Below are 8,859 nucleotides of genomic sequence, written 5' to 3' on the forward strand. Positions count from 1 at the left end.
CACTGTCTCTGATATTACCTGCTGCGGGTTTCCAGATAATGTTGGGGCTGTACTTCCATAGGATGTTGGTAAGTATGATGTGCCCGGGAGGACGGTTGGAAGCGAACCCTCTGTCGTCCCCGTTTCGCACCTCGGTATCCTAAAAAAGGTTGGCGTGAATTTCTTCGGCCATTTTGAGGATTTTGGGGATTGTAATGTTCATCTTCATGATAATTTAATTCGTTTTCAGATTCTGGGTCAGAGGAGTCGGAGAAATTATTTATTCTCTGTTGATTATAGTTTCCCTCCCCTTGTTGACTTTCTGGTTTGTAAAAGTTGTCTCCTAAATATGGATAGGCTCGTTCCACAGTATAAAATCTTTTATCCTTTGTGAACTTATCTTGTTTTCTCTTAGTGAGATATTCAGCAAAGGATAAGATATCTTTATTCAGTGATTCAAGTTGTTTTTCAGCTTCTGTTATCACTGTAGAGGTTTTTATCTTGTTTTCTAGCTCATCTATTTCTTTTTTTATATCTGAAGCTAGCTCCTTGGAGGTGGAAATAATCAGAATCATTAGGTCCCTGGAGCACCTACTAGCTATCATACTCCACTTATGTAGAAATGATTTTATGTTTACAAAAAGCCCTGGGATGTTCCTAACCCGTAGTCCTAAGGGAATAATGGCAGCTTTTAAGTAGTTTAACATAAATTCACCATGGGCTTCGATTCTTATTAATTTCTTTTTCAGATTAGATAGTTTCACTAGATCACTGTTACTTTGTGGCTTAGACATGAAGTTTGAGACAATTGGTACAGAGTTTCCGACCAGGAAGGCAAAATCCTCGTCCGTGAACCCAAATGTTTCCATGTGAGCCATTAGGATACCAGGGACGAGGAGAGTGATAGAGACAGTGGAAGGATATAGATAAAAACAGTATAGAGAAAGAATTTACATATACATAGGTGTATGTCACGCGGTAAATTAATACATAAGAAAGACAAAAACAGTCCCACACGGATAACCGTGGGTAATAGTATGTGAGCAACAAGGACCCCCTGGTACAGATACGTATCCTGGGACAGGGTAAATAATGTATGTAAACTAACACTCCCAGGCATAAAATACAACAATAACACAATAGAGTGAACAAACAAACTACTAGGGTATCAAAAAATATACATTTTTAATTCGAAATAAAATACAATTAATAGCAATCAATACATTGATAAAAATTAATAAAGATTAAAATACATCAATGACAAAATACAATATAATACAATATAGTACGAAGATATGTTAAAATATAAGCATACGACCCTCGTGGGATCCAAGGGAGCTGCGGTCTCAAAAATAGTTAACCAGGAACCCAGCACGAAAGGCTGATATATGGCTGTCACATAATGCTAGCATGCTTCATAAGGCACAGTCACAATGCAAAAAGTGTCCGTTTTTAATACCTTGTGTGCTACTAAATAGCTTTTGGTCCCTAAATGTAGGCACATGGGTTGTATCCACTTGTGTGGAACACCACGATATGGCGGACAGACGAAGAGAATATGTTTCTGAGTCTGTGCCACATGCAGGGCACATGCTTGGGATCACTCCATTGCTCCACTTCTCTGTGAGTGCTTGAAGTGGTACGTTGCCCAGTCTGAAGCGAACATACATACTTTTGGCAGGGGGAGGTGTACTAATTGTGTCTAAAAACAATTAAAAGTGCAGGGCAATCTTAAACTACAAATATTAGTTAATTAGGTGCCTGCTCGAGACATAATGGTCGTAACAAATACTCAGCATCGCGCCTTTAAGTCTGCAACATCAGCCATACAGATGTTTCCAGTTTATTCCACAATCTAGGAAGTCCCAGCTTTTCAAACCAGTTGGAAGCAAACCTTAACCAAGGAACTTTCCGTGAATTCATTAAGCTCATTAGTTCTTTAGCTGATATTGGAGGTGTTGGAGGTGCTGTAGGAGTGGTTTTTGCTGATAGTGCTTCAGGGGGTGCTTTGGATAGTGGTACAGGTACAGGTACGCAGAAAGGGGTCAGCTCGAGCCAGGAGTTCCATGTAAAGGGGGTTGTAAAGGGGGCAGTTACGAAGGCGGCCAGAAAAAAAGATCAGAGAGAGCGGAGAGCAGCGAAAAAAAATTGCGCTGCGCGTATTACACCCTCCTTGCGCTCGTTCTATAAAGTTCTGCCCCAGGTCCTGAATATCCACTCTACCGACTCTACATGTCATTTAGGTTTTTCCTCCCTTAATACGTCCCCCTTAGCAGCCAAGGGCGCTCCTGTTATATCCACCGACACTCTGGTAAATTTGGTCGACCCCACGAGACAGATGGAAGTTCCTGTTGCACCAGATGCAATAATTAGGTCACCTAACCATCCAGTTGTCCCAGACAGCATCAGCAACCCCGAGAAGGCACTGTTACATGCTGTAGAGGTCCCTTCCTCCGCATTGGTGTCTTACCGGATAGAGGAAGAGGATTGCGCTTTAGGCAGCTCAGGTGGGGCGGAGGGTTTGCCTAGGCTCTCGATAGAGGGCCTTCTTACATCTATGAAGGAAGACATAAAAAATGGTTTCCTGGTTTCAGCCGAGAATCAATCAGAGATAAGGGCGGCCTGTGAGGTCCTCGAGAAAAAGGTTGACTTACTTAATAAAAGAACTGAAACTTTGGAGGGTTCCGTAGAGGAGCTCAAAGCAAACTTGGGGTCAGCTGAAGTAAAAATCCAAGCCCTATGAAGAGATGGCGATGTCATGCGGGAGAGAGTGGAAAGCTTGGAGAATTACTCTCGGAGGAACAATCTTCGACTACTGAAGGTTCCGGAAGGAAAGGAAGAAAGTGAAATCAAGTCCTTTGTGGTAAAATTACTAAAAAAGATTCGCTAAATCTCGAGGAACCACCCGATCTCCTGGAGAAAGACATTCAGAGGGTGCACAGAGACTCTTTCCGTTTAAATTCCGGTAGGGTGAAACCTAGAAAAAGTTTAGTTAATTTTCTTACCTACACGTTAAAAGAAAAGATTTTGAATTTGGCGCTAAAAGCGAAATCACTAAAGGGTCCAGATTTTCCATTTGAGGTTCGCTCAGATCTTTCTGAGCGAACCTCAAATGGATCGACAATGGGAATTAGGCCAAAGGATGGAGAAATTTAGATCACTCGGAGCTACCGTGCAAATGAGATTCCCTGCCTTTTTGCGGATCATGTACAACAACAAAATGCATAATATTAGATCTCCCCTCGAGGCTGATGAGTTGCTGGAATCCTTAAGGGATGTTTCACAAGACAGAGGAGGTAGTCCGATTTGAGGATGCCCGGAGGTTAAATGAAAGCGCAGATATTAAAAGGGGAAAATAGCGTGTCAAAAGGGAAAGGAAAATCAAACAGGAAAAAAAAAAAAGGCAAGAGTTAGGTTGGGAAAACACCAAAAAATATATATATATATATACTCAAACACACTATAAAAGAAAAGAGGATTCTGAAAAAAAGGGAAATAAAAGAGAGAGGAAAAATTGAATAAGGACAGGGTAAAAGCATGAGTCTCTATTTTTTTCTATGGGTTTCCTAAGATGTGGGGGGGTTGTGATCACAGGGGGTGGTGGGTGTGGAATTTAAAAAAACTCCTCATTTTCTGGTACCCTTTTGGCATCATTCAATTTGTAATTGCTTCCAAACCTTTTGTTATGGAGTTTAGAAGTCCCCTCTGGGTAGGCCAGAGCTGTATCAAGGGTTTCGCAAAAAGTGGTCCACGGGGAGGATGGAGGTGTTGGCCGAGGTGGAGGTTGGGATCTCATGATGTCGCTCCAGTTTTTATCCTGGAATGTCAATGGCATGCGTACGAAGGGTAGAAGAGACAGAATACTCCAATATCTGAGAGATTCCCCGGCGCAGGTCATTGCTATACAGGAAACCCATCTCCTTAAATCCGAGTTTACGGCTCTAGTAAAAAATCAGAGATGGATTGACACTTTTGTATGTACCGACCAAACTGCTAATATTAGAGGGATTTTTGTGATATTTAAAAAACAAGCCAAGGCTCAAATAGTCAAATGTAGGGAAGATCATAGTGGAAGATGGCTGTTACTAAGAGTGTCTTTAGGGGGTGTGCTGTTCTCCCTGGTGGGATATTACGGCCCAAACCAGGACGACCCCTCTTATTTAGATACCATCCGCTGCCACCTATCGGACTTTAAAGACCCGGTAATCTGGGTAGGGGATTTTAATATTGTATTAAACCCCAAGCTTGATAAATCACCCAACTCTAGAGCCGGTGTTCCTGTTAAATCCAGGCAATTTCTTCTGCTAATTATGGCTCAACTAGGATTGGCAGATATATGGAGGGAAAGGGTGGGTGAACGATTGGGGGTCTCCTTTAAGAACTTAAAGTACAAGCACAAGTCTAGAATAGATTACGCACAGTTCAGTTACAGTCTTAGAGAATCGGTGGAGGTTAAAGAATATCTGCCATCCCACCTTTCTGATAATTCGGCAATTTCTTTTAGCCTAACTCCTGTTCAACGACATCGGCACAGTTCATGGTTCTTCGATTGCACCATCCTATTAGTGGACAATGAAATAAAATTCTTTCAGTCTGTGACTAAACACTTCCTTGAGGTAACTCTAAATTCACCAAACATCTCCATGGTTTGGGATGCTCTGAAAGCCTTCTGGAGAGGATGTATCACCAGCAGAGCCTCCCATAGAAGAAGGTTATTTAGGGACACCATCAAGGGTCTAGAGGCAGAAATAAACACCATTGAGCTTAAATTAGGGGCTCATATAGGATCAAGGGAGGGTCAAGGAAAACTAGGCTCTCTTAAAAACCAACTTGAAAATATTCTCCAAGATAGGGTTGCCAGAAGGTGGGAGGCGAGTAAAATCTCTCACTTCGAATTTGGGGATGCAGAAGGCAAGATACTCACTTGGAAAATTAAAACAGACCAAGCGTGAAATCATATTAAAGAGATTAGGGTTGAGGGAGAGTCAGCTCCTCGCCTTTCAAACTCAGAAATTGGGAGTGCATTTCAGGAATTTTTTCAGACCATATATAGGGAAGATATCAGGTAAGACTGTGCAGAGAAAAACATCTGGCTTGAAGGGGTCTCTTTGCCCAGACTCTCAAATGGCCAAAGACAGGGTTTGGAGGTAGAGATCTCTGAGGAAGAAGTAAGGAAGGCCATTGCTCAGTCTAAACGAGGGAAGGCGGCTGGCCCGGATGGCTTACCAGGGGAGCTGTACCGCTCTCTTAGTGAGGCCACCATTCCAACTTCGGCGAAAGTCTTTAATAGCATTCTCCTTAAGGGAGAGAACCCCCCAATTTCATGGAGTGAGGCGACGGTAGTTTTGATCCTTAAACCAGAGAAAGACCCAACTGATTGTGGATCCTACCGCCCGTTCTTACTCCTTAATAACGATTATAAAATCTTTGCTGCCATCTTGTCTAAAAGTTTGGGGGGCGTAGTAGATTCCATCATACACCAAGATGAAAAGGGCTTTGTAAAAGGGCGCCAATTAGCAGATCTCACGTATGATCTAGTGGGGGCCATAGACAGCGCATCAGCCTTTTCTCTCCCTTTGGCCGCTCTTACCCTGGATGCGACCAAAGCCTTTGATAGGGTGAACTGGGCCTACCTGGCCGCGGTAAAGACATTTGTTTATTTAGGCGACTGTTTCTGCCGAGTGATAGAACTCCTATATAAAGCACCAACAGCTAGACTGCTTGTTACCAGCACCCTGACCGAGGCTTTTAAGATTACAAGGGGTACAATGCAGGGTTGCCTGCTTTCCCCCCTCCTCTTTAATCTATATATTGAACCCTTTGCTCAGGTCCTCAGAGCGGATTCCAACATTCCTTCTTTTAAATTTGCGGGGTGGGAAAGCCGGGTGGCCTTATATGCCGACGACATTCTCATATTGACGGCTGATCCCGACCTTGCTTTCCCAACAGTTATCAAGAGGGCGGAGGAGTTCGGCAAGGTTTCGGGATATGAAATAAATGCAAATAAAACCCGAAATAATGGCCTGGAATATCAGCAATACACGATTGATTGTCGCCCCCACCTTGCGGTATCTGGGGATCAGTATTATACAGGAGGAAGGGAAAATCCCCGAATTCAATCTTGATCGGGTATTTAAGGCTGTCAGAAGCAGTTAAAGGCTTGGGCTTACCTCCCCCAATCCATCTTGGGGAGGATAAATTTAGTGAAGATGTCCATCTTGCCCAAATTCACATTCCTCTTCAATTCCATCCCTCTGGGTTTTGACACCAAGCAGTTGGATAGGTGTCAACGTGACATTAACTCTTTCATTTGGAAATATAGAGCCACCAGATTGGCGTGGAAAAAGCTCAGGCGGAGGAGGGAAAAAGGAGGGTTGGCATTACCCGACCTCCAATACTATGCATGGGCTTTTCAGCTCTCGCATTCAAGAATGCTTTTAGAAAAAACCTCAATCACACCAGGAGGTGAAATGTTTCGGGCCATGCTATAAGGGGCCGATTTACCAGCTGAGGGCTTCTTGTTTAAATTTGGGGACCAAAAATTCTTTAAAAAAGTCAAATTAAATATTCTTCAATCTTCGGCTAGAAGCTGGTTAACAATTAGAAAGAAAATAGGACTCAGCTATTTTTCTGATCTTGCACCACTGTGGGAATCACCAGGTACCCCACCTTGCCTACAGGATAGCTTGGCTACTCCCCTGAAGTATTTGGGAATTATGAAGTGGGGAGAATTGTTGGTAGGGGATGCACTGCAGCCTTGGGAACAGCTACGAGCGAGAGTGGGTTCCGGATTATCTCGATTTAAATATTTGCAGTTGAATAGTTGGTCGCAGGCACAGCTCAGACAGGGGGGTCCCCCTAGGGAAAGACATCAATTTGGAAAATCTATTGGTGGTAAGGCCAGGGGGTAGTAAAGAAGTCTCACTTTGGTACTGGGCAATTTTGGAGGAGGTCGATGGCGACTTTAAACTCGCCAATGAGTTATGGAGTACTGAGCTTGATATCCAGTGTAAGCAGGTGTGGATAGATTCATTCTCTCTCCTGCATAAATTAGTGAAACCTGCAAGGCTGAAGCGAAACCACCTCTTCACAGCTCATCGAGCGTATCTCTCTCCATTAAGGCTATCAAAATTCCAGCCAGGGAAAACATGAATCAAATGCAGTTTGTTAGAAGCATCTGATGTGCACATGTTTCAAGACTGCCTTCCCCCCATCCGGCTCTTTTGGGAGGAAGTGAAGGTGACGCTGGATTCTATTCTGAATGCCTCTCTGAGCATCAGTCTCCCACTAATTATTTTCGGTATCAATGACAACATCTCTGGACATGCAAGATCTTTTCTCTTTTATGCTATCCTTTTGGCAAGAAGACAAATTTGTAAGTTCTGGGTAGACGCCGCCGCATCGACACACTCTGGCTGGCTGACGTCCTTGTATGATACATCTAGAGTAGATCTGGCTAGGTCCTGTAGCAGGAAAAAACTCGCATTTTTGGACTTATTTGTACAGTGGAGATAAGACTTCCGGGGGGGGCGGGGGTTTCCCCGGGTCCTATGATTATGCCTTCCCTGCTCCATGGATCATTGTTACGGGTCCCCCAGGTAGATAATATGGTCCAACAGGTTGTAAATTACCGTGGTGGAGTTAACTAATTACCCCTCTAACTCTAGATGCTTCTTCCGCCAATAGCTATTTCGTGTCTTGGTGTGAGCTTTAAAAAGATCTTTTGAACTCGCCTAGGTAAGACACGTAAGGTGGTCCGTGTTACCTAAATGGGGGGAAAGGCAAATGAGGACAAAAAAATAAATAAAAAAATAAATACATCTTGTCAGCTCTTATCCTCTCAGTTATTCTTAGCTTTCAGAACAGCCAATATATAATTGCTTCTTACATTTGCAATTTCCTGGCGGGAGCATCAAAGGTGCTGCCGCCAGTAAAGACTGTTTGGTTAATTTACAACCAAGATTAAACCACGGATTGGTTTTAACAGATGGGGTCTGCTTATGTGGAACATATTTGTAGAGCAGGTCCCATAGTTTGTCAAAGAACCTTTCATGGATTTCCAGAATAGGAATTTCACCTACAAACCATGCAAATATTCAGCATACTAGTGGTAAATTTAGGAAAAGGACTGTGGATTTGAGAATACTTCGGGCCATGTAACCCACCTGCAGCTGTTAGCTATCAAAGGAAGAGGTTCCTCTGTGTCTTGACTAGTTAAGACTGTGCTAAAGCCAATCCCGTGAAAGAATGTTGTCAAGGGATTGTGATTGCTGTCAGCATGATTGACAATTTTCATATTTGAGTGGCAATAGCCTTACGTCGACAAGCGCATTTTCACTAAAACTTCTGTAAGTTCCCCTACTAAAAGTTGGTGCCATCTCCTGATCAGAGCGAGTAAGACTATTAAAGGCTATTAGGCCCCGACCCACTGCAATTGAAGCTAGCTGGAGGGCTATGTTGGTAAAAAATTAAATAGTTTACCAGTTAAAAGTGGTATGCTCCACTGCTCATCTCCTGAATCAGTCAGTGCATCAATACAAGGTGAGGACTTGAAAGAAACATGAAAAACTTCTGCAACAAAAAATGTGGCTCCTTTGTGATGCAATTCATTGAGCTTGTTCAGGAGTTTCAAAATGAGCGAGTCACTGTCAGTTGTCGCCAATCTCACATAGGCTTAAAATAAAACTACATGCAGCTCAGAAGGAAACGTAAGGGTTATCTCCATCAAATTGGAAGATTCAATGTTTAGTGGTGATGGAGCAGGGTTTCACAAAAATAAAACCTGCTTGGATCATGCACCCCCATAATATGTACGAACTAGTAAGTAGATGAAGATAAATCTAACAGGCACCCAAATAAACACAGGGGAATTGCTTTGCA

Source organism: Lissotriton helveticus, chromosome 1_1, assembly GCF_964261635.1.
Source record: "Lissotriton helveticus chromosome 1_1, aLisHel1.1, whole genome shotgun sequence".
In the NCBI taxonomy this organism is placed as follows: domain Eukaryota; kingdom Metazoa; phylum Chordata; class Amphibia; order Caudata; family Salamandridae; genus Lissotriton; species Lissotriton helveticus.